We start from the raw sequence: 26,580 nt of genomic DNA on the forward strand, positions 1-26,580 counted from the left end.
AGCACTAAGGCTCAAACCCTGAAGATGAGCACGCAAATAATTGTCAAGGGCTCTCCCTGGGGCTCTGTAGGTGGAGGGATCAGGTCAGAGATGTATATTGTGGGGAGAGGAGCCTGGAGACATCTTCCTGAGGCCTCCTCTGACAGGCAGAGGAGAGCAAAGGCCTTTCAGTTCTCATGTCCCACCTTCTGGGAACGCAGCATTGTAAACTGCTTCGGGTGCTTCTCCTGCTTCCATATGGTTGGCTTTGTGTCTTGTGCATTACGGAGATGTCCCTTCCGAAGCTTTCTGTAGCATGTCTGTGTGAGCTTTGTGTTACTATACAGCATAGGCCTCTCAGCACCTCACTGTTCTCTTCAGGTAGACCTGTGCTTTCTGTCCCTGTCCATTTTTAGGGAGGAAAATGGTAGTACTGCTACTTTGGATGTTTGCAGACAGGCTTGCAGCTCAGAGGTTGTTTTGGTGTGCAGACACTCACATCTCTAAAATCTGGGGCCCAAGCTCTGAGGGAGATGGGTCTCCTGTTGGTAAATGTGCCTGTTTGTGATACTAGGAGCTTAGATGTGCAATAGCTGTCAGAGATGGCACTTTGAAGTGCATCCCAGGGGTGTTTGTCTGTTGTACCAAGCTTTTAACAAATGTTCCAAGTTTGAAGAGCATAAAGTTTAGCCCTTAATGAGTGGAAAGGTAAGAAATTAAAACCTAAGGCTGATGCATGTGAGGAAATGCTTTTGTACCTACGTGAACAGGAGATGGAGGGCCAAGTTCAGTTTTATAATGGCATGATTGTGTTGGCATCGAAGCCAAGTTACACTAAGCTAAAGATATGTCTTGGAGGATTTATCTTCTGCATCTCATTTTTCTGATCTTATCAAACGATGAAGTGATTCTGTTGATCTCACATTTCACCATTAGATATGTAGGTTGGAAGTTTAAAGTACAATTGTAAGTTGAACTGATTTTTCATTGCAACTCCAAGAAAAAAATAAAACAAAAAACAACAAAAACATGCAATTCTTTCTCTATTCCTTTGCTTTTCTGTGTGGTTTCTTCTGGATCATAATTACATGCAGTAATTTTTCCTGCTATTGCCCTGGCATCTTCTTTACGTATTGCATTTATTTGCATTTGTTTGTTGTGTCAGAAGAATCTTAATGTTTTTCAGACAGAACTTTTGTGTGTTAGTGTTTTCTTGGTTTTGTTTGTAACAAACAGAAAACCCTCATGGTAAGTTATGAAATTACTGTTATGTACCCTAGGAGCCAAAGAAAATTGTCTTTAAGCCTAAAGCTTATAGTTACATGTTAAGCCTTTGAAAGTAGGGGTTATACTGAAAACATGTATGGAATGCAAACTATATGGTATAATTTTGATAACCCACATTCTGATGCTACTCATTTTCAGTTGGTGACTCTGGCTTTACTGTTGGGTCTTTTTTTTTTTTTTCATTGTTTGGGTTTTTGGGTTTTGGGGTTTTGGTTTTTTTTCAGTAGAAAAGGGTGTTTTGACTGATGTTTGATTATCACTGCTTTTTCTCCATCATGACTGGTTGGCAGGAGTGAAACCAAAGGTTGAAGAAGACCTCTAGCTAATTAGGCACATTGATACAAATAACTGATCTAGCCTATTAGAGGCAAACAAAGAAATTTCTGAAGTACTGAGAAGATTTTTTTTTACTATTTGAGAGACACAAGAATTTAAGCGTATTTTGCTTCCCAGATCTGAGAAAAACTCAGAATGGTGATCTTCATTGCTTGTGAAGCAGCCCTGCCTGGTTGTGTCCTGTAGACAGCCCATGAGCTTTAGTGTTTGGCTTAACTATCGGACGGAGGTTTATCACCCACAAGGTGAAGAAGATTTGCTTCTCTCATTCAGAGTCAAGGATGGCATTGTGCTCTGGGAACTGTCATCTCCCTACCTGTAGGGAAGGGCAGTAGCATAATGTGCAAGTGTCCAAGGCATAGAGATGTGAGCTGCTGGCATTGCATCTTCTCTGCTGTCAAAATGGTGGGTTTACTGCCTGTTACGATGTGTGCCCGCAGACTTTTTTCAGTACTCTGCATCTTGCCAATAGAGCAATGCTCAGCTGCAGTGATCAAAGATTTATTAGCAATAACTTTTGCAGTAGGTCTCTAACACAATGGGATGGGGTATTTTTTCTCTTAAAATGGGGTTGTAAACTGTGAGAGAGTGCAGTGCACTGTCATGCAAAGGTCCCTCTGGTGAGAGCATCAGCGCAGCTATATTAGCAAGGCTGGTCAGCCCAAATGGAGAAGTTATCTGCACATACACCATTTCTCACCACCATAGAACAGTTCCCCTCCCAGTCAGTTAGTTACTCAGTGATGCATGAATGGGGATATTTTATGAAGGGCTTCCTCACTGGGCAGAATGGGGTGGCTGTGACAAGGTAGACCACTCTGTACAGAACTTGGATCTGAAGGGAAAAATTCCTTTCTTGTGCTAGTCTGGCAGGCAATGCAGGGATCTGTAGTGATGGCCACATTTAACCCTGAATGTAGATGAGGAAGTTTCTGAACCAGGTGTTGAAAAGGCCTAGATAAACAAGGTGATTTCCTGGACCCCTTTTTTCCTATGAAACAGCATGTTCCCATTACAGAGAAATCCCATGAAGGTGAGTAGATTCTGACATTCTTTGCACTAAATGTTTTGAACTGAGCTGTAGAAGGTACTAGGAAATTATTTCCCTATCAAAGAGCTCAAAAAATCTTTATAAAAGAAATAAAGTCAGTTTTCATACACTATCCAGGAGTGGTGCAGGGTGAAATAACCCAGATGAAATGAAAACATGATTGATACAGAACCACAGAAGTGGCACTGCACAAACATATTTAATTAAACACATTGTTCCTGGGAGCAGGGTAGCTTTAAAAAATAACCAGGCAAAGTCTGAGCAGCATATACTCAGTGCCATACGTTCTGTGGCACTTGGCTTAGCTAAAACAAAGGTGACACCTGGTTAATCCACAAACTGGAGAAACCAGTGCACCCATAATTGAAAGTTGACCCTAATTCAGACTCTGTAGTTCTGTCTCCTTTTTTGTTCTTTTTTTCTCTTCTTTTTTTTTTCTTTTTTTTCTCCTCTTTTTTCCCCCTCTTGTCTTTTTTCTCCCTTCTTCTTTTCTTTCTTTTCTCTTTGCCTTTCTTTTCTGCAGTAACAGATATTTTTGTCTGTAAAATGCTGTTGTTTTTATCACCCGTGAATTATGCAGAACTTTTCCTTAGGACTGTATTAAATAAAAGTTCTAGCAATGGCATATTTTTTGTGTGAGCTTCAAGTTTTCAGCCTGAAAAATGGTTCTAAAGAACTATTTCTTTCTGCCTGTTGAGATATTTATGTTACACATTCTGTCCCTTTCTACAAATACGTCAATATCGAGTGCCAGCAGTTTATGTCTTAAGACTATTTATAGTTTTCTGAATATTTCTTTCGAATATTGAGAAAAATAAAGAATAACAACAATGCAGCATATAAAAATAGAGTTGCTCAGGAATGTATTATTCATAATGAACATGAGAACCTGTTTTTCCAGAAGAATTGGTCCGATAAAATCATTCACTACTAAGGCCGCTAGTTATTTATTTTTGTCTTTAGAATTATTTAGGGGATTTTTCTTTGTAATAAATGGACTTGTATACCCATATTTGGTAAACCAGTGAGAAGTCACCAAATGAGGAATTATTTAATTTTACAGATTTTTTAGCAACTGAGCAATGTAAACACTATCGGTTAAATATGGCAAAGTTGCATATTTGTATTCCTTGGGCTATAGTTCGAAAAAAATTCAAATTATTTTATATAACACTGCTTCTTACAGACTTCCTTTAAGTGAGGTATGAAAGCTGCAGTGTAAGCTTTATTGGCCTATAAATATGTCATTATAGTTGGACTACATTTATATGCTTTGGATTGTTGTTTAAGCCAAGAAAATATGTCTCTACAGGTTGACTTTTTATTGAAACCCTTTGAGGCATACAACAGAATGTATTTTAGGCCAAGGTTATTAAAACAGCATTTTCATTTTTGCAGCAGACTCATTGTCAATTATGCTGCCACAAACTGTCTGTGGATAGGCAGTTATGAATGGTTTCATCTCTAAATGTGTCTTTAGAAAAAGAAATAAAAGATAGAGGAGTCAGAGCTGAAATTGAGAGAAGAGGCTGAGGGGAAAATGACTGAATTTAGTGTTCACTGGCTCTGTTGGTTTGGGTTAGGCTGGGCTGCGGTGCAGTGCTGCCTGGGTTTAGCTGAGCAACAAATGGCCCCAGTGCCTCCACTGGGCGTGGGAGGTGGGAGCTCCTGCTGCCCTGGGCTGGGCAATCTGCATCCCTCTGACACATGAGTCTGTCATGACAGAGGTCTAGGTTTGGTCCCCGAACTGTCATTGCCACTCTTTCTGTCCATCCTTTATGAGTCTTTATCATGCCAAAACGGATGGTTGAGGTTGTTGCGCAGTGGACACTCCAATTCCTGCAGTGGCAGCATTAGTAATGGGGATGAGCAAGTTCTGGTGCTTACTGAAGAGGGTCTTGCTGCACTTACTGCTTGTTTGTTTGGGTCCATTGAGGAGGAAGCCAAAGAAAATTTAGCAGTCAGCCCTGTCCTGTCTTTTGTTCTCCACCCCTCCACCCCCCACATTTGGGGTGTAGAATCTGGATCTCTGTTATCTGAAATCCAAGAAAATGAAGTACACTTCTAGCTGAGGTTTGTACTTTAGTAGTCACCCTTTTCTAGTCTATAGGTGGTGTTCCATCAGTTGTTTCCTACTTCGCTCTCTTGAACCTTCCAGCAGAGCTTGCTGAGCACGGGATGGATGCCGCAGGACTGGCTCACCCTCTCATTTCCTTCTCTTCTTTGCCAGTCTCATAATTTGCATAGCTTCACCCAGGAGGTCTCAGCTCCTCTTCGGATCTTGTGTTGCTGTATAAATTGGCCAATCTGTAATGGATTGCAGAGAGTTTGGAAGGAAGAGTAGAGCAGGGATGAGCTGTCTTGCAGGAAGGTGCCCACTCCTCAGTGCCTGGACAGCCATGGTGCCTAGCCCCAGCAGGCACTGGGCTGTTGCACAGACCTTTGGATTTCGCTTGCCAGTGGCCTTGCAACAAGCATGACTTCTCCAGATGAAGATTATCAAGTTGTAATGTAGTCAAGTCATAATATTATCAAAACTGATAATCTGCAGCTGTAGTGTGCAAGAGACACTTGTGGTGGCTTCTGAACTGATGCTGACTCTCCTTTTTCATTGTTTGTAGTGTGCTGCTGAGTTCAGGATTGTCTGGCTTAACTTGATGCAATAATTTTCTGACCAACTAATTGTTAGTCAGAGTACAACTACTTTGGATACTTTGTGCCTAAGTCATGCCTCTCACTCTCTTCCCCTTCCCTTCTTCTCTGTCTGACTCTTTGCCTCTTCCTTCTGCCTTCCTGTCCCCATTGCCCTAGCTGAATGCTATTTTGGTCTTGATAAAGCTCATGTAAGTGTCCCATTATCCCATTTTCTTTCCCCTCTCTGCCCTTGTGCACTGGATGTTGGTTTTTGTCTTGTGGATCAGAGTGACCTCTCTAACTCATTTTAACTAGCCCAATTGATACAGCTCTTTTGCCGTAGATGAGGCTATTACATGGCTTGTCTGTTGTGCTCCACAGAGCCTGAATGGAGGAGGATGGCTCCCTTGGAGAAAAAGGAGTGTGGCCCGGCATTTTCTTCTGTGTTTGTGCAGCTCATGGCACATGCCAGCACTGCTCCAGCAGAACAAGAGCACCAGCAGGCTGCGAAGCAGCACTGGGAGAGGGGCTGTGGAGCAGGAAGGCTTCCTTTAGTTATACATCCTTTGTTTTAATTAACACTTACCTTTAATGTTAGCATGTTTGGGATCAGAGATAACCTGAGGTGCTGACCAGGCAGACAGTTTTGTCTGGCCTTGCATGAAGAGGGCAAGAAAATATGTTTAGTTTTTTCAACCGGTTGGTTTAAGATCACCGATACTTTCTGGCTCCAGTGGCTGCCTGCCTTTTAAATGCTAAAAGGTGATGCTGTTGTTAGGTACAGTGTATCCCTAATACTCTTGTGATAATGACTTTTTTCTGGAGGTGGTAGCAAAAATAGGTACTATCTCCAGTATCTCCAGTAGCAAAAATAGATACTATCTCCAGTAGCAAAAATGCTACTATCTCCAGTAGCATTTTTGGGGTCCCTTCCTTCTCTTGAGCCACTGCTTCTCTCCTCTGCAGCTTCCCCAACTTCCTTGGGAGGAGGTTGGTGGGGTCCTCAGGAGATTGTCCATAGCCACCTGGTCCTTTCTGAGGCCACGTGTTTGCCCGAGCAATGCTGTGGTGATTTAAGTGCTCTTAATTTCTTCCTTTCTCTGGGGATAGTCTACTTCATTACACTGGAAATGTATGGGGGTGACAAAAACATTTTAATATGCAGTACTGGCTATGGAAACCTTTCATTCACCACTGGACTGTGTTGAGCCTCATCTGTTTGTGGCTCTTGAGTTTTAACACCATGCATCTCAAACTTCGAGTGTGCCTTATCAAAGAGGTAAAATTTGGATTTCTCCTCAAACTTTGACCTGCCTTTGAGCTCTTACAGAAGGGGATGGTAGTGTTGCCCCTGGGAATTGAGGAGGTGGGTATTTTGTTCTTTGAAATGCAGAAGATCTGCCAAGAAATGTAAACAAAATCCCACTTAACTTCTCTCTAGATAGCCCCTAAATCACAGTGCCTGTTCCCCACCCCCACTGATTCCTGCAGCAGGAGCAAGCTAACATGATTATCAGAATTGTGCTGATAGCAGTTGTCACTGTGTCAGCGTTTTCAATTATGAATTGGTATGACAGGGCACTTTGTCGCTGGTGTAGAGCACAGCCATTTGCAATTTCAGTTCTGGTATATTCAGAAACATCAGAGAAGGAACCACTGCTGCAAAATGAGAAGAAGAGTTAAATTTTACTGCCTTGTGAAGTTAGAGGGAACTGCCCCACGTTCTCCTGAAGCTGAAGTTGCAGAAGTTTGCACCATCAATAAAAGTTTTGTTGCAGCCTGTGGTTGGAAAAGGAGTAGCCTCCATAATTGCAAAATAAGTAGATAAAAAATAAGGGCCGTTCACAGTGTCAAAGCAGCCAGTGTGGGACAGTGTCCCTTTAAAAATGTTTGATGGCTTTTTTTTTATTTTCGTCTGTTTTTAGCACCGAGATTGACCTTGCCAGGCTGTGTAATAACCCACATGTGTCTGCTCTCCAGGATTTTTTCCCTTCTAGTCACTGTTGGATCTTGCATTTAATTCTTACTGACCATGAGGTTTCATTCCAGTAACTGGAATCGTGTGCCTCCTGGTGCAGTGCTGCTGAGCTCTGAATCTGACTTTATCTCAATGTCTGCCTTTTTTTTATTCTTATTTAACTTTCAGGTTTAGAGGGTGCTGTTTTCCTCCCCAGCCTTCCCTCTAGTTTCCGTCCCTGCCCATATTGTTTCTGGGTCCCAGGGGGACCCAGTTTGGGATGTCTATTGTTCTGTACTATGCTTCCCTTACCCAGCGCCATGGAGGGAGGTGATCAGCAGTCTCCTCTGTGTGCCACAGTTGATGGTTAAAGCCATCAGTCCCTCAGAGATCATCAGTGCCTTTTTTCTTGCATTGTGTCCTTTCCATGCAGCCAGCCAAAAATTGGCTGAGTACCAAGATGTGTAAATTGAACACCTATATAACATGGTATAGTTGGGTGGGCCTCGAGGACATCCTCCTTCTCCTGCCTGGCTGCTTTCCTGTGTTGTAATTCTGCTCTGCTGGAACCCAGGACTTGGAGTCTTCTAGTTAACTGACTCTGAGTGCTCCGTTAATCAAGTTGAAGCTGTCTTCGTACCAGCTCATGAATCATTCTGGCTTGTGACCTGTGCTGCAGTGCTTAGATGCTCAGACTTCTCTGTGGGTGCTGTTGACACCATGGCCAGACCTGGGTGTCAGTTCCTTTCCAGTGGGCAGGAGAAAAGCCAGACCGGACTTACTCACCACCTCCTTTCCAAGTAGCTCTTCTGAGTTGCTCTTCATTACTCCCATGCCCTGGAAAATGACTTGCCATTTGTTTACACGTGCATTGCAGCATGCCTGGCCTGTCATCATCTGTCTTCCTAAATATCTTATTCTGGTTCTGACTGCTGTGTTGCAGAAAAGCTAGTGCTTGTTCTCTGAGATACAGTATTCATCTTCTTATCGATGACCCATCTTGTGCTATGGGAGTTTGTCAGAGCATCCTGTGTGCATCTGAAATTGAAGGAGGAGACTTGCTTTTTCTTCCCCTTCTCCTTTTGTTCGCAAAATCATTTTCTGTGCCAGGCAAACAGGAGCAAAAGCTGATCTGCGCCCAAGCTGTGTGGGGCTGTAATGCCAGTGAATGGGTATGTCAGCATTTATGGGGTCTTCAGCAGGAGGATGTGGAGTTTTGCTTGGGCAGGCAAGGGAAGGTGGGAGATGGGCAGGCTAGAAAGAGAAAGAAGGTGTTGGGCAACAGTGTGGGAAGAGTCTTGGCTCCAGCAGCTGAGTGGGCAGTAGCAAACCTGCCGTCTCAACATGGGCAGCCTCAGGGTTCTCCGACAGCATTTTGTGTCACCTTTGTGAGCACCTAGAGGGGCTGTATGGGGCCACTGGAGAAGAATGTGGTTCTGGCATCCTTGTCCTTGTTAAACTGAGTTTTAAGACTCGGTATCAGTATTCCGACTGCTTAATCTTATTTGGTTCATGCTTATCTTTGCTGGTTTGGTGATCCTTGTATGATGAGAACACTGATGAGGATATGTGGGAAGGGAAGGGTTAAACCCAGTATATCTATAAATTTGAGTGCAGTTTGTGGGAGTGGGTGATAGAGAAAGCATATATTTAAAAAATGTAGTAGCATGAATTGTAACTTACTGGGTAGGTTTAGTACAGGAGAGCATTGTGGCATAGCCTTTATTTACTTCATTTAGTAAAATCTGTACCATGTAAAATAAGTTCCTTCTTAATTTTACTGCTAATAATAATTTGCATGTAAACATGAATCCTCAACACTGTAAACCTTCAGCTTAGGTCTCTCTTGCTCTATTACATTGTGAAGGACAAATAGTTAACACCATAAAGAAGCTTTTTTTAGTGATAGATAATGTGTATTATTTTAGCAGGAGTATATTTTAGCAGCTTGTGAAAAATCGAGGTGAATTTTTACATCTGTGCACTGCTGCATAATTAATGTATGTAGAAGCTGAAATTCAAAATAAGCTTCTGGAAGAGCATGCATTTGATTTTCCTAAACATTTAAATATATGTATCACACCCTCATTTTAAGATGCTGGTTAATGACTTTATGAGCATGTTGGCAGCCAGAGCATTACATGTGGTTTGAGAAATGTGTCTGGATATGCTTGGTAAGCAGTATTGTTCTGACAGTGTACTAAAGGCCATCTTCAATTTGACTGTGCTCTGTTTTGTTATGCTGTGAAAGAAAAAGATAATTCAGCAGAGCATTGTGCTGTCGGCTGGAGACGCCACACTTCAGAATACAAATACTACTAAGGATAAATGAATCATTAAAAGAACAGTAGCATAAAATATCTGATGAATGAACTCCAGGAGTCTCTGCTGGAATAAATTTAGCATTCATGGACAGTACCATAATATGTGAAATAATAGTATCAGTTCTACATTCAGATGCCAAAAACATTTATGGACCCAGAATAATTGTGAATTACAAGGCTGTAAATACATAGAGGGGATTTGGTGATATCATAATAAACCATGAGAAATTTGCTAGGCTGGTTTCTAATGTTACCAGGACCTGGAGATATATTTACAACCTTGTTCACACTCCTGCAGTTTTAGGGGGCAATTCTCCTCTCACAACACGTTCGTCATTCCCATTAGTGCCAAGGGGAGTTATGCATGTGTGTCATGAGTGGAATAGATCCACACATGTTGTACAATTCAAGGATCCTATAACAAATTGAAAATCTAATTTAAGAAAAAACTGGGAAATGTTCCCTCTCGTCTTCCTCCAAGTTGGTGCATGTCCTGTGCTGCTCCTGAACGAGGCTAGTGAAGGGAAAAGAGGTAAAGGATCACAAGGTAGCTGCTGCCTTCCTGATTGTTTTATCCACAGCTGCATAATTATTTTGTTTTCCACACTTTATTACTGAGAAACAAAACAACCAAAGCCCAGATGTTCTGGTCCCAGGTTTCTTCAAAGTGCAGGCTAATGCATTTTAAAAACATGTTGTAAATACCCAGGGAGGGGTGGGATTGTCAGCCTGTCCACCAAAAGGAGACTTTGCTGTTGTGATACCAGATCCATGCCTGATAAGAACAGTTAATTGGGGCTGAACCTGACGTGATATTCAAGAGCATGTTCAGCTCTCAGCATGTCCCACATCACCTGTTTGTAATTAAGCCTGATCTCCCATGCCTTCCTGAACTGGGGCAGTGACAGAGTCTCCACAGGTACTTAGTGTCGGTTCACACATCTCAATATTAGCTGGGTTACAGCCCTTGCTGCAGGACCCCCTCCTCTCACCCCCAGCCAGCTGTACAGTGTTGCTGGCCTCATCCTTCTTGTAAATCATCAGCAAAATATGCATGTTCAGCATGGTGCAGAGCAAGTCTGCTCAGTAATTCCACATTCCTTAGTGTTGCAGGAGTTCTCTTGAATGACCCAGCTGCAGTCTTTCTGCTCATCCTTCTTGCAGGTTTGTGCTCCTGGCTGTACACCTAGGCCTTCCAGGGCATTTGTGGCATTCACAGTGGGAAGGGTGTATGGCTTGGTTAGCATCCCTCCACAGGATTCCTGTTTTACTTTTTGTGTCTTGGTAGACTAACCCCCTGATATCAGCAGATGAATCACGTCCTTGAGGTACATCCTGGATCTTCCGTTCTTGTCAGCTGATGAAGCGAATAGAAGATAATTACAGGACCAAAAAAACAACAACAGTGAAGTGGTCATCAGGAAGAGGGGGTCCTTGGCAGCCTTGTAGGTGACTTGTAAACTTTACTGTGTGTCAGTGATAGGTCCTCACCCTGCTAGTCACTGAACCTGAGTTTTGTTCGATCGCTGCCAGTTTATTTCATTCTCTCTCTCTCCTGAATTCGTGCATGGTTTTGCTATGGCAAGGTCATGGGATTATTGATTATTTGTTTTAGTTAACTGCTAGTGACTTTAACCTGATATTCTTAGCAATATCTGTGTGAACTTTCATGGCAAACCCAGTAGACAGGGTGTAATGCAATCTTAATGCATGCTTTTCTGTTTAATTATTTTAAAACCACAGTCTCCAGTTTTCTTTCACACTGAGTATTTCCAGATTAAAAGCTTTGTGGGCTGGAAATTAAATGATAAGGTACTATAAAAATCTATTTCAAGAATCTTGAATGTTTCAGTTCCATCTTTATTTTTAGTTTCCTTACTCCCTGAATGACCCTTGTTTGTTAGTGTTTGTCACTATACACTTCTAGTTTTGTTGCACAGAGAAAATAGCTGAAAAATTCCTTTCACACTTGTGATTTTAGTCCTCTGTTCAGATACTCAAAAATGTGGCCCCATAAATTCTGTGATACAGTAAAAGAAAAAGCCAACCCAAATAATTTTGGCAGTTCAAATGCAGAAACTAAAAATAATTTAATCTGCAGTGTGAACATAGTTTCATATTTATACTAGCATCTGGCCTCAGGAATTGAATACTCCATTCTTTAAATAGCTTCACTCCAGCTCTTGAATGCTTTGTGACTAGAACATTACCCTACAGTCATACACCTTGTTTACATATTTCTGTTAAAAGGCAAAAGAGCTTACAGTACTTCAAAACATTGGTACAAATTCCCTCCTCCCCTCCTCTTGCCTTGGAAAAAGAGAAGTTAAAAAGAAAAAAAATGAAAGAGTGGTCTAAAAGTGCGTTTTAAATTTAGTTCTCTCAGTTTGCTGCTGGGTGCATATTTTACTGTCATTTGTATAAAAAAAAATGGAAGAAAAATTTTCCAAAGAAAATGTGTGCCATTCCAGATGCCCAACAGTAGTCAAACACAAATTTATGTACACTTTATTTGTGTGTTTGTTTTTAATCTGGCAAACGTCTTTGTCTTTAAAAACACTTTGCCTAGAGGCAGTGGATCTTTTTTGTTACACATATGGTATAAATAAGGAGGAGGTCCCTGTGAAGGAAAAATATCAGGATAATGTAATAAAAAGGTAAGCAGTATAAACGGGTGGCTAATGATTAGCTTCTTGCAGTCTTTAGGGACAAAGTATCTTTTTATAGTTTTATGATCCTGGCCCAGCCCGCCTTCAGGAGGGAACTGCGTTTTCAGAATTATGTATTTGCAGCTTCAGCTGAGCTTTACAAATTTAGTAGATCCCCATTTAGTGTCTGTTGGTGAATGTAAGTCCAGCCTAATAGTGTTATTGCTACTTTTTCATTCACATGTCTTGAGGTGAACCTAGGAGCAGAAGAGAAAATATCCCATTTTTAAACCTTAATCCAGAATCCATTCCTATGAGTCATTTAAACAAAATTATAGTGGTTTGGCTAAAAAAGGCTTCGTGTCCAAAGGGAACGTTCCTTAAAATGCTGGCACTTTTGCCACAATGTTTCTTGAATCTATTTTATATGTTGTCTTTGTGCTGTTGTAAAACATCAAAGATTGGATCCCTTAGTTTTGTGTGTGGGAGGGTCCTGGTATTTCAGTGGACTGGTCAACTTGCATGAGGGCTTACTCCCTTGAGAGGTATTCAGCTCTGTCATCTGCCTGCTCCCCTCCTCCCTTAGGGGGCACTTCCTGCTCAGGTAGGGGGAGCTTGAAGGAGTATTTCTTTTTATTGTGGTAACTATTCAGTGTTGTACCATGGGCTTAGGCTTGGTGCTGTGATGCTTGGTATCAAACTTTGCAGCAGTGTAAGTGGCAGGAAAATCGGGTTCTGTCTGCCTTTATGAAAAACTTTGAGGGAGGGTTTGTTGTTCTGTTTTTTTCTACCCTGCTATTATATCTCTCAACAGGAAAGATCCTCTGGAATAATCATCTCACTTGGGTTTTGGGTGATCAGTGCCATTTTCTGTAGGGTTCAGACTAGCCTGGGATGCATGTGAATGTTAGTGCCAAGGCCATACTCCACCACAGCCATCAGCTTTGATCCTCCCATGATGGAGCAAGAAAGAGGCAGCGCAAAGCTGGAATAGGAGCAGGGATGAGGATTGCTGCAGATAGCAGTAAGGGTTGCTTCTATACATTGTCACTAGGTTTTTTGGTGTGTGTGGCTTGATGTTTTTTGTTAGCCTTCCCTGCAGGGAAGGTTGGTGCTCAGTTTTTACTTTAACTTTTAGACCTGGGCCCTCTGACTTGCATAGAATGAATGTGAATGGTACAGGATTTAGCCTTTGGTCATTTTAGGTACCATGTGATTCCAAAGCACAAATCATGATTTATTGGGTAAAGCCAATTTAATATCTTAAAAGCATAGAGTAGGAGATCAGATGTGAGCACAGCAGCCTTAAAATTTATTCCCTGACAACATACTTAAGAATGCAGAGGTCTATATGAAATACACAGGAAATGAGGCCAATTTTGTCCCTGCTATTTTGACGGCAGGGTGCTCAGGAGAGTGTGTGGACAGGAATTCGTGTGTTTGATAATGTGAGCCCAGCATATTTGCACAACTGGAATAGGAGCATTTTTCACCCTCTGCTGCAGAAACTCTATCGGTAGTTTCTCTGCCTTTTTGAGAGATTTTTGACTGGTCAGACATACCACCAAATCCATATATGTTAATATGAAAAGTCATTCCCTCATCTCTGCCCAAGTGTGTACGCTGTTTGCACAAAGCAGTACCTCTTTGCCATATCTGTTGGCTTGGGGCAGCACAGGGACCTGATTCTTCACAAGCAGAGATAAAATAAAGCTGCTATTCTATATTAAACACTTCGTCCCTTATCACCTTGTAGACAAAGTCAGAATAACAGTAAGAAAAAGTTTACATACTCTTTACCAGTTAAGTGTCGTTTCTGAAACGAGACTTTCAAGAGCACTGAAGCATAGTATATGGCTGGTTTGCTCAAATAAGCACTTTGCTTTCTACATTTTAGGAAAACAATGCAATTAAAGTTCTTATTTGAAGAGGATGATTGTAACAATAGTGCTTGGAAATTTTACTGTCCTGACTCTGAAAACATTTTGTGTTCATTTGTCTGAAAGCGTCATTTACACCTTGCTGGGCATTTTTTACATGTGCAAATTTCTTACATAAAGTAATGTAACATTTCTTGGGCAGCAGGTATTTTTAGTTGGGCATGTAACTAAGGTTTTACAAATGGTTGGTTGGGTGAGCGGAAACTTGGAAAATACGCTATGGTTCAGTTTTCTCTTGTTTTTGCAGTGGTTTTGTCACTTGTGCTTTTTACCGTCACAGCATCTCCAGCTGCAGCACAAGCTCTCAGGAAACAGAAGTCTTGAGGCCCAGTCCCATAAAGTACTGAGTGTCACAGGTGGTGTAAGGAATGCTCTGAGCTCATTGAGGCTGACAGGACACTTACTCTGAATCACTGAAGGTTATCAAGACATGACAGAATGGGATGGCATTCATAGAGAAAATAGGACTGCGGTTTCCATTTTGTTGTTCTTTTTCCTTTGGAGCATGCCTGTGTGCATTGCATGTAGGACTGCATTTTCTCTGTGTCTCCTTGAGATCTTTGCCCCAGTGATCCGTAAGAATTTCCTGCCATCTCCATTTCCCAGTCAGTTCATAGCCAGATTACCCATACGAAAATAGGACACAAGGCTCCTTGGAGGAGTAGCTACAATTTTCTTTGTTGTGTGCATTCACCAGAGGAAGTAATACCAGTTCCATGCCAATGATTGCTAACTCTGAAGCCAAGAAGCCCTCTCGTGTCTGACAGCCTGAACACAGAGATCCAATTTATACCAGAGTGAATCCTCAGTTTCATTTGGTGCAGGAACCATTTTGATATCTCTGCCTAAGACACAGAGGCATTATGGTATTAGCAACAGAGCTATGGTAAATCCTTGCCATTGCATTCTCCATTTGTAAACTTGTAGGGATAACAAGTACCTTGTGTTTGCCATCCTCACAGTTGTTGATGGCTCCCTCCCTGGTCAGAAAATGTATGTGTTGAGCACAACACCACTTTGCAGTGACAGTCACTGCTAGGCACTCTGAAGCTCAGACTATCCTGCCACAGTGTCTCAAAACTAATGTCTTGACGTATCATTACGTGTTGCTGGCTAAGAGTTGGGTAATTCCCATTGAGCTTGGAGACCTTGGGTGATGGTACTGTTCCAGTATAGGAATCCAAAGAGCAGCAAAGAAGAAAGCTTCTCCAGTGTCATTCCTGGACTTGTTTGGGAGTTTGGGAGAGTATTTTTTCAATCACTAACTCTGTTTAGCTGACAGAGATAATTAAAGCTTCCTTGTAGTATCAAGTGAAATGGTGTGCTGAACCCAGGACATGTGTCTTGGCAGTCATAGTGAAGACCTCACTGTGGCACACATTGGCTAGAGTAAGAAAAGGTCAGTATTTGCCCTTCCTCTGGTAATTGTGACTTTTCCAGATTTTATTCTCTGGACACTGTCACTGCCTGTTTTTCAAAGCCCCGTGATAATCACAGTCTTGAATTACAGGGGGTCTCTATTGTTCCCAGGCTTGTGCTGGTGCATGAGGAAGCAGCCCATGAGCCAGGAACAAAATGCTTTGCATCTCTCAGAAACTCCCATCTCATTTGCATCTGGCATAAATGCAGTTTATTGAGTTGCTCATCATGGACACCATGGTTACCATGCAATAAGTAACTATTTTTTTGCATGTTCTTTTCTTCCTGGACGTTGTAGGCATTAGTGGATCAGTTGAGTATGGGCGAGAATGACTAAATGAGAGTGAAATGTTATGGGTCATTAAACAAACAAACAGCCTCACCTTCATTTTATTGAAGTTACCTATAAATCTCATCAGTTTTCTTCTTTACAGCTGGTGGACCTGAGGGTCTGTGTGAAAGATTGGGCTGTTAGCTTAGGCAAGTTAGATGGCTTTAAGCATCTATGAACTAGTTTTATAGGGCTACCAGCCTATTTGGTTTCCAGAAAGTGAAAGTTTGAAGTAGGTCCCAAATCTGGTTTCTCACATGCAAGATCATTTTGCTACCCATGACCTAGAAATCAACAATGAATGTATAAATTACAGTCAAGAAGAAAATTCTGAATTTACTGTAAGGTGAGTGGAAGTTGAATAATTCCCCGAACTTCAACTGGAAAAAGAGAAAGAGATCACTGAATTCTAAAGCAGCCTTCAATATAGACAAAGAAAATGTTATTTTAGTATAGATTAAACTTATGACTAAGATATAGAGGGATTATTGTGTCTGTTTCAGATGTAATTTCATGCCTGAGAATTTACATTGAAGGCAAACTGGTCTGGATCACATTAGCGAGGGCCCTGTTTTGCTGTCAGTTTAATTAAATGGAAACTGCTGGCAAGGAGACCCGAGTAGTTTTATAGAAGCAATACTATTTTGTATGTTGGAGCAGGAAACTGTTAGGTCTTCCAGTTTGAAAGGGACACAAAAATGAAACCTGTGATTCATTTTTGTTTACAAACTCCCAGCTATATACAATGACCTTAGTGATAAATTAACTGCAATTACATGTTATATGTAGTGGGCTCTACAATAGCTGCAGACTTTGTAGTTACAAAAACCATGATCTTTGACAGGGAGGTTAGAACATGAAGTTTTTCCAAACAGTGCCTAGATCTTCAAAAGTATTCGTGTTTCCTTCCCCGTTTCATGTGAGTAGATTGACAAGATGTGTGGTGGGTGTTCTGTTTGCTCACCACAAGATTGTTGTCAGGCAGAAACCCCCCAAAACAAAAAAGCCCGCCCTTCGGGAACATTGATTTATCTGTTAACTGTGCCTGGCATGCTGCCTTTTGGCTTTGATTTCAGAGAGAAACATATTTGGTTACTTTAATAGGCAAAAGCACTGAACCTGACTTGTAGGGGGAAAAATTGTTTTCTTTCCCTTTTTCAGTTCTGTTTATCGTATCCTGACATTCTGTATCGTAATTGTGCAACAGTTCCAAGTTGGAGTAAAGAAAAGTAGAACTGGATGTCAGGCTCCATCAGCCTCATTATTTGAGAGCCAGCTTTTCTAGGTGACTTCAGTGGGACTGAAAATGAATGTTTATACCAGTTAATAGCAACCCCGTGACACCAACTTAGATGGTATCAAATGCTTTTTTGCTCTTGAGAATTGTTCGCATCACCTATTTATATATCCTCTTTTTATTTATACTTGCTTTTATCTTTTAGAAATTTTTGCTGAGCTTAAGTTGACTTGCTTCTTCACCCCAAATCTGTTTGTTCATCCTTTTTTTGCTTCTTTCACATATTGAAAGAGAAGGGGGTTTTCTTACTATTATTCTTTGTCTGAGGAAATTCAGGTCTTAACTATTTTCAGCTACTTCATGATGTCACAGTGTGAGAGTAAAAGTTGAGAATTTCAGAAAATAAGGGTTTTAACCGTGTTGCAATGATTATATTATTTATTCTGTATGTATGTACATGTAGTCATCTATGGATATGTGTGTATACACACAACTGTGTACATTTCTGAGCTCTGATACCCATAAAGCACTTGGCCCAAAGTGTGTCTTAATGAAATTCTCCACATTCTTCACATAAGTATCAAAAGTAATAAAATACATTGTTTGAAACCTACAAAGATCAAAAGAGAAAGAAGGGAAAAAGAGATATTTTAAAAAAACCTGCAATAGCAGCAAGAAAAACAGAACAAGAAGGTTCTTGGAGATCTCCATCCCTGTGAATGCAATGGGTTTTTTTTTCAGTGAAGCTGTAGGAGGAATCCATGTTTTAATATTAACTTCAGTCATACTGTAGCCCAGTGCCTCCAGTGAGCATGAAGCTCTGCATGGCTGGAAGGTAGGTGGAGATGAGATTTGAAGAACTGTTGCGTAACTGTAGGTGAGGGGAGGGAAGAAATGCCTCAGCCAGTGTCAGTGCTTTCCCCTCTTACAGTAACTAACACAATGCAGTCTGTCCCAGAGCACTTGGTGGGGTCTTCATATGCTGGGGGAAGCGCTGGAGGGCACTTGTGCTCATCTCTGGTCCTCTGCCTCATCTGGGCAGTGGTCTCCAGAGGGCTAGCTCCCAATGGCAGTCGCTTAGTAGTAATTAAAAATCAACGAACAGGCAGCAAACTCTCTTCAAATCCAGGGGCTGTCCATCAGAGCTTTCCACTGGCTCTCACCTGTGTCCTGGGGATAGAAAAAGAGCAAGAAAGGGTCAGTTAGTTTTGATCCTGACTGTGGTGAGGTAAGAAGTGCAGAGAGGTCGGGGAGGAGTTAGTACATTATTTTGTGCAGATAAGCAGCAAAATAATTCACATGCTGAGACAAAGAATGCTCAGTTGAATCTGCTTCCACAGCAAGGAGGGCCTTTAGCTATCTCCCTCGAGGGTTTCTAGCATGACCAGCTGGCCCAGCAGCAATGGCAGTACTCAGCCCCTGAACCTGTGGCCCAGGGAGCTTGGATAGCTTTGTCTCTTCCAGCCGTGGCTCCCCATTACCCTAGACTCAATGGCTGCAATGCAGACACAAGCATTGTACTACAGAGTTGTGGAATTCCTCAGTGCAGGCCTGCCAGTTGTGTTGGAAAGCTGTAAGGAGGCAAAGTCTTTCAAGGCAGCCTAGGAAGGAGAAAGGCTTATGCAGTTGTAGTGGTGGTGGGACTCAAAGCTGGGAAAGACTTCCAGTCTCTAGAAAGTGAAATGAGATTCTTTACCAGCTAGTTTATTTTAATTTTTCTTTTTCTGTTCTGCTTCGTGACAGAACTTCAAATAATTATGTTGATTTATGATTACAGGTATTTTAAAGCTGCAGTATGCTGAAACAAAGCAATGCCACCTTATTGTTTCTGGCCCTATCCAATTATACAATTGAGTGTAGGCATGTAATAATGTTATAACAGAAATATCCATCATGATGGATTGAATTTCATGAAGTACGACACAAGAATATTTATAGCTCCATTCTTGAAGCCATTTTTGGGTCAGAATATGCCTCTTCGGTATGGTCTTTAAAACCAGGATAAAATCTAAACCTTTTCTGTGTATGGCCCCTACCCCAGCCTACCACAGCCCATTGCCTACATGGGGAGGGGAGTGTAGGTTGATGGTAAGCAGAAAATGATAGAACAGAATAATTATTTCCGCTAGAAAATGAGGATTTGGCGTTATTTTTACAGTTACACAGAGTCATTATTTGACTGTGCCACTGTAATGAAACAATAAAGATCATGCTTAATTTAAGTATCATCTCCCAAGAGACTTCTTGCTCTCCTTCTACCATTTTGACTATTAAAACAAATTTAAATTGCTGGTCTAGTTTCCCACTGCTTTTTAGAGAGTGGAGTGGGCAAAGCCTCCCCTCCTCCCAGCTCTGTTTAAATGCAGACCTTTGGCATTCCAGAAATCTGACCTTGTTTGTAGGGAATAGCTCATTTTTCTATAATGTAATATGAAGCACTCCTGTGTTTTGATTCCATGAACTACAGAGTTTAATGTTCCAGCTTGCCATGATAAGGATATGATCTGATTGAGATAGAAACACTAAAGGAAATTAGCTATTGTACTATTCTTTAACATATTGTTTGCCTAGCAGTTTCGTTTAGAATCATTTGGAATAATCTCAGAGTACTTTTTTAAAAGGATTTTTTTCCTTTTTTTCTTTTTTTTTTCTTTTTTTTTTTTTTTGGCCTGCATAAAAAGTGGGGCTTTAAGATATTTCTCCTAAAATAAATGTGAGGCCGCCTCATTTATAGTCAGCATGCCTTGATTACTTGCAGACATGCTGGAAATTTACATGCGCTTTTCTCCATTATAAAACACTGATCTGTTCAGATCATTAGCTCCCTCATGACTAGAGTTTGGCAGCAAGCCAAGCCAGGCTAAATCTGTAGCTGTAAGTCGTGAGTTGAAATAGCAGAAAGTAGATTTGTAACTTAAAAAGTGTAAACAGTTTGGAAAATGAAGTAATTTTAGAGTATGATTGATTGCCTTAAGATTACACTTTAAATTAGCCTAGGATCTCCGATGCAGATATAGGCACTAACTGCTCATTATATATTTTCACTTTTCTTTGGAACAATGGCATTGTTGGTAGGCTTCTAAACAATGTATGCTTCTCCTAGAGTGACCTTTGAGGAAATGAATAGTTTTATTGTGTGTCCATTACTTTGCCTGAAACAACATTTTTGAGTTATTAATTTGGTGTGGACTATAAATAAAGGAATCAAAATGCAAAGCAGCTGTATTATGCTGCATACAGTTCATCAAACTTGTGCTTCAGCATCACCATTTGAGATTGATAATGCATTGTACAAATAATTTTTTTTTCCCCTGAAAAGTAAGTAACCTTTTGCATAACCTGTGGTTGCTGGAGATTGGTCCTTGAATCTCATAGAAGCAAAAATGGGGATTATTTTTAGCACAGTTAGTCAATGTTTTGGGGGACTAGCACACTGCATTCACTTTTTCAAGGACCCTGGTTTGCTTATTTGTCTAGTTGAGTGTCAGAAATGCACTGCCAAGGGTGTCTGGAATAAGAAATGTGGAACTTGTATGGTCAGTGCTCTTGTCTCCCCATGGATCCCGTGTATATCGGTGTTCTCAGCACCTCTCTGGACTAGGAGCGGTCCACTTAGCACCCTGCATTGCTGCGTGCTTGGTCCTGGACAGTGCTGAGCTCTTACCATGGAGAAAACATCACTTGCCTGCCCATATGAGCAGTGGGCACATGCCAGCGTAGCATTCCCCTGGCAGAAATGGGAGAAAGGTAATCCCAGGCTCTGCAGCCTGCGACCAGCAGTAGTCAGTGTGGCTTTCTGGGAGGCAGGCATGCCCAAGCACTGGGTTGTAGCTGCCTGGTGCTGGTGATCCCCAGCATCCATGGCTGGAGATGAGGAGCTGGGAGGCATGGGAACACAATGTGGTTATGGGGAGCATAAGGAGTCAGTGGGATGGGGGGCTGTGGGCTGAAAGGGAAGGTGTCACTGAGAGGCATGTTCAGGCATGTGAAAAACATATGTATTAGATTAGGAGTCCTAATAGTTTAGGGTATAATCTGCTCAGCTCGCCCTTTACTGGTCAAGAGGAGTGGGAACTACAACATGCAGATGGTTCAAGGAAGTATGTGCCATTTAATACCTGGTGTCTTGCGAGCTCTGGCTGTTTGCAAATGGTGGGTGAGACCATTTGCTGCTCTTCCCAAAGAGATACAAAATCCACCAATTTTTGTATTCCTGCCTACCAGGACACTGTGGTATCTAAAGTCACAAAGGTTTCTAGCATGAAACAGCGTCTCAGTGCGACTTTGTGGGTGTGGGCACATAATTTATGTGTACATATGAAGCGTATTTATTCTGTGTATCCAAGGACTGCTGCCTGCTGCCCATGCGTGTTCGCCATTGAAGTAATTAAGAGTCTAAAGCTATTTGACTGACATTGGTGGTGGTTTCAAATCACAATAAATAGCTGTGGCTGCTTGAAGAGGATATATAATAGAAACTTACAATTTTGTATCAGGGTGTGCTTTTCATCTCTCCTTGTTTGGTATCTGGCATTCAGTAGATACAAGGCTCTGTTTTGTTGCTGTTCTGGAAGCTTCTTTCCCAGAGAGTATTTTTTCCCATTGTTATCACCCCTCCTTGATCTTCTTTCCTCTCTCCCTCCACATCTGAAATGAAGATTTTGCACTTGTGCAAGAGGTATGGCTGAGAGGTCTGAGCACAGGCCTGGGAGCCAGGACCTGCTGAGAGCTGAGCTGTGACTCATTCGGTGGCCTTAAGCAAGTCAGAGCATCTCTGATGAGGTTATTTCATATGTAAAACAAGGGAAATAATACTTATCTATCTACCTGCTTCATAGGAATGCCCTGAAGACTAATTAGCGTCCATTAAGTGCTTTGAAATAGACAGCGCTATCTATTATTAGAGCAGGTCCCATACTCGTAGATAGTACATCAGGATTGTTTTCTACTTGGGAGCCTTCCTCTCTGCTGGGTGTCCCATCCTAAACCAAGCGCAAGCCACCTGGTGTTTTCTGGTAGATTGGCAGCACTCTGCTGGGCCCTTCCTGGGCAGATTCACTGGAGACTGACTCTTGTTGGAAAGAGAGTTTGCCTAGAGAAAGGAGTGGGAGGATACTTGCTTATTCTTTTCAGCTCATAGGCATAACTTGTCCTGAAATCCTTTCTCACCCTGCCTCCACCTGAGGCCTTTTCAGATAATTCAGGTAGCACAGCTTCTCATCTTCTCCAAGAATGGTTTCCTGGTCCTGCAGAAGAGGAAGAGAAATCATGTATGAGTTCCCAGGAGGAATGTGGGTCTGGGCTGGTAGGTTCCCATTGCAGGGAGCCCTTTCATATTCAAAAGGCTATTCCTCTTTCTTGAAGAGCAAATGCTTGTATTCTTACCCTTCACTGGGTAAGAGAGTCCTCTGCAAAGTGGTTAGAAGGTAAAATCGGATTTTGGGGATAGGATACTAAGCTCTGCAGGTGCCTGTCAGCGGAAGTCTGGGAGTATTTATGTCATTGTAACAAGGGTTGTCATCTGACCGGCAGCTCCTTTTGTTCTCTGGTGCATCTTCTCTCACCATATACTTTTGTACCTCGTACGGATGCCATAATAATCTAGTTCAAAGGACCCAGCCCTGTTCTCACTGAAGCCCACAAGCCTGTCTTTCTACCAGTGAGACTAGGACTCAGTCCAAATTGACTGCAGAGAAGCTTTATTTCTCTCCATTTGCTCCTCACGCGTCTCTCAGGCCATGAGTAATGTGCAACGAGACGGCAAAGCCTGTGTGAAATTTTCCAAGGGAATTTTCTGTGTTTTAATAATGTTAATGAAATTGCTTAACACTTCATCAGATTTTTCAGTGTATATTGCTTTGACTTTTCTTCAGGCACTCTGACTTTTCTTCAGTACCAAAAGACTCTTCCCTTACGAACAGACTGAGGGCTCGTGTGAGCATTTTGTCCAATGATTGGCCCTTAGCCCAGCAGAAACCTTTTTTTGCACAGGTATCGGTAGATACCATTTGGAGGAGGCTCTCTGCACCTCCTCGTCTTCCTGCAGGAGGGGGAAGGGATCAGAAGCAACTGGCCCACAAGTTCTCACATGCCTGCAACTAATTTCTTTTCCACAGAAATGAGGCTGTGCCACGGAAAGACCTAATGGTACAACCTTCATTCCACAGGAAGGCCTTGGCATTGCTGAACTTCAGCACAATTGGTTTGTTCATTTTGTCCTACATATCACTTAGTTCTTCATCCTCGTGTTCTAGATGGGGGAGTTCGTTGGCTCCTTTTTCCTTTTCACGTTCTTCTGTTACTCCTCTTCAGCTTGAGTCTACTTTATTGTGGTGCAGAATTGGATCAAGTGAGCAACCACAGATTTATTCATATACCTTTAACAGCTATTGAAGCTACATGTGGTTTGTTTTTCAGAGCAATAATTTAGGGTGCAACATGAGAGGTTCAGTGAGGAGGTGAGAATCCCCAGGTAGCTAGGGGAGTGTGGTGTGGGGGAGTTGGGTCAGTTGCTTGGAGTTTGGTAACTCCCAACTCGTCTTCCCTCATGATAGTCCTCATGCTGAGTTTCATGTTGTCACCAGGAAGGGGGGGGAACCAGAGTAAGGTTGTACTGGGGAACAGGTATGTACTACATTGGGATGAGATAAAGGATAGCAAATTCTGGGAAAAAAAAGTATATGGTGCTAGCATTTTTGTAATTGCCTTTTTTGTTTTGTTTTGTTTAAAGAAATGGCATCATGCTAATTCTAATTCTGTGCCATTCCTGGATTTAAGCATTATTACACTGCAGATGATAACACAAGTTTATCTGTAAAATTTTTTAACTGTGGTTTTTGTTTCCCAGCTTGACTTCTTTTTCTCTTCTTGTCTTTGATTGGCTTCCAGAAAAGTTATTAACATGTTGCAAAACAAATACAAGGGGCCACTGAAACTTATTAAAAATGGTTTCTTTTGTTCATATCTGGCAGTTGACAAATTGTCTTGTGCTCTATCTTATCTGCTCCCATGTGAAAGGTTACATGAGAAAATGGCTGCAAATAAATTGCCATTGAATGTTGTTGAAGACTAAGCATACAGCTTCTCTATTAAGGACCTCTTTTAAAGCTTTCTATTCAGGCTCCCCCCCGCATGTCTCTCTAACACTTGTCTGTTATATTATGTTTGGCACAGAAGGAAACATTAAATAGAAAAGCAATGTCTGACTGTGGTGTTTCTAGACCCTATTATCCCTCTGTCAAATGTCCACATGAGAAGGGTAAAATTTTTGTTCATATTGATGATGATTTCTGAAGGTTTTACTAACTGTCTTCAGAGGGAATTGCTAGAAACAAATGAAATTGAAAACCATATTTTTGCAGCTTTGGAAATCTTACTTAAATCAGTGTAATGAGACGCACTCAGTAAAATGTAATTATTCTCACTTCTCCATGTGTCAGAGAAATCAGCAGTATGGTTAGGGAGCGGAGGGTTACAGTGAGCTTGTTATTTTTGTATGGAGCCAGATACTGCTTGTGTGTAGTAAATTGTAAACAGTAGATAATGCAGTTTTTATGTGTACTAAATACCCTGCAAGAATTAACGGGGTTGTTACTTCATTAAGAGTTTCAAAGAGGGCATAAACGCCAAAAATGGAGCTCAACTGTTTAAATCACTGGACCATTCTCACCCTCCACCCCTCATGTCACAGCTTTGAGGCCAGCAGCTTCTGCCATTGCTATTTCGAGGAGGGCGCAGTTCCTCCGAATTTTCAGAATGATAGTGAAAGGGCCCCATGTGAAACACCAAGATAAGGCTTTGACTCATACTTTTGTGGGTAATGGAAAATGAAGGCAGTTGATTTTGCTGCGTGGAAGAGGTGGTGTTAACAGTCCCGTATAAATAAGACTGCATATGCTTCTCCCTCATTTGTGCTTGGATGGTGTGTGGAGGTGAAAAGAGAGGAGACGACAGGAGACCTGGTTACTCTGATGTTAAGCCCAGGTTTTTCATGCCTTAAAATTTTCTCAAACATGGATTTGTCATGAATCTCTAGCAGAGAGGGCAAATAACAGACCACAGATGAGGCTGGAGAATATCTTCAGGTAAAGAAGATTCAGTCTTGAGCACTGGATAGGGGAACCTGTTATATCCTTGTGCTCGTTCCAACGATCAGTTGTCATTGCTGTAAAAATGTGTGTGTCCCTCTCTTGCCAGTGGCTCCAGTTGCACACTTCTCTGCGACACCAGTTTTTCATTCTCCAGTATTTTCTCTGTGCAGTGCTACACATCAGAAGGAGGGAGACCAAGACACACAATCATAGTAATAGTAATAATAATAAAGATGATGAGAAGGTGTTGTAGGAGAAGTTACTGGATGTGACCCTCCCTTTGAAGGCGCTTTAGGGAATGTGTAACTTCAGTAACAGCAGCAGTGGAAGTACTTGTGTTTGTAGCATAACTCCCATACTCAAGTATTTGAAGGATCAGGCTTTGTGTGTAAGTACTGAAGTGTAGTTCAGTGGTATGTTGGATGGTGTTCAGAGATTGCTGAAAACGGTGCATTAAATAGCACTTTGAATTGCAAAGTGCTGGTTCAGTTTTGTCTATGAGAATGATAACACTTATTATCTGATTGTTCCCTGTGCAAATCTCACCTCAGGAAAAATTAAATTATGTTTGAATTCAGCTAAAGCAAAGTATATCATTATTTCCTTTCGTTATTAAAAGGGATTTTTACTGTTCGTTTGTTAAAACTAAAGCAGCTGCCATGTCAGAGCCATAGATGATTTAAAAGCAAATACAGAGGCAGAGCCATTTACAGTACAATTGGCTTGTTTAATGTGATTTAATTTCTCTTCTTGGCTTCGTCATATTACCAAATTATGTTTTCAGCCCCCCTCCCCTTTTTAATTCTTTCTTCTTTTTGTTATCAGCAGAATTGAAGCTGCTTATCAGTAACCACGACAACCAGAATAAATACTTGTTTTAAAGCTGATGCACATTCAACCTGAATGGTCCACATGACCCAGAACATTCAAGAGGACAGGCAGCATGTGCTCCTTTCTACAATCAATCCTCCCCAAACCCTCCCCCCCCCCCCTTCTCCCCATCTCCATCTGCTTTAGAAAGCTAATAGGGCAGTTTAAAAACCTTTTATGTCAGAGCTGTTTTCTGTAGCCACCCCTGGCTGTTTGGACATGGGCTGGCACATGCCTGTGACCTGAGCAGCAAGGACAGAAGGAAATTTTGGGAGGCAGAGAGACAATTTCACAGCCCAGCTCTGAACTTGGCTGCATCCCCAGCATGGGGTCAGTTTTCTTGTGCTCCTCCAGCTATCATTGCAGCCATCACCTACCATTCTGTGGGAGGGCAAACTACTGCTTTGCAAACACTCCATGAAGGGGAAATATAATCCTAGCTGGGCAACAGCTAAATAAAATGAAGGAGTGACTGGG

The 26,580-nt window shown here is 41.7% G+C and overlaps 1 protein-coding gene across 2 annotated transcripts in view; it reads left to right on the top strand.

Moving 5' to 3' along the window:
* Window positions 1-26,580, top strand: part of ARID5B (AT-rich interaction domain 5B) — a 124,124-nt gene that overhangs the window by 14,390 nt on the left and 83,154 nt on the right. The gene's annotated exons all lie outside the window — the stretch shown is intronic.

The sequence above is a fragment of the Lathamus discolor genome, chromosome 3 (assembly GCF_037157495.1).
Source record: "Lathamus discolor isolate bLatDis1 chromosome 3, bLatDis1.hap1, whole genome shotgun sequence".
Lineage (NCBI taxonomy): Eukaryota > Metazoa > Chordata > Aves > Psittaciformes > Psittacidae > Lathamus > Lathamus discolor.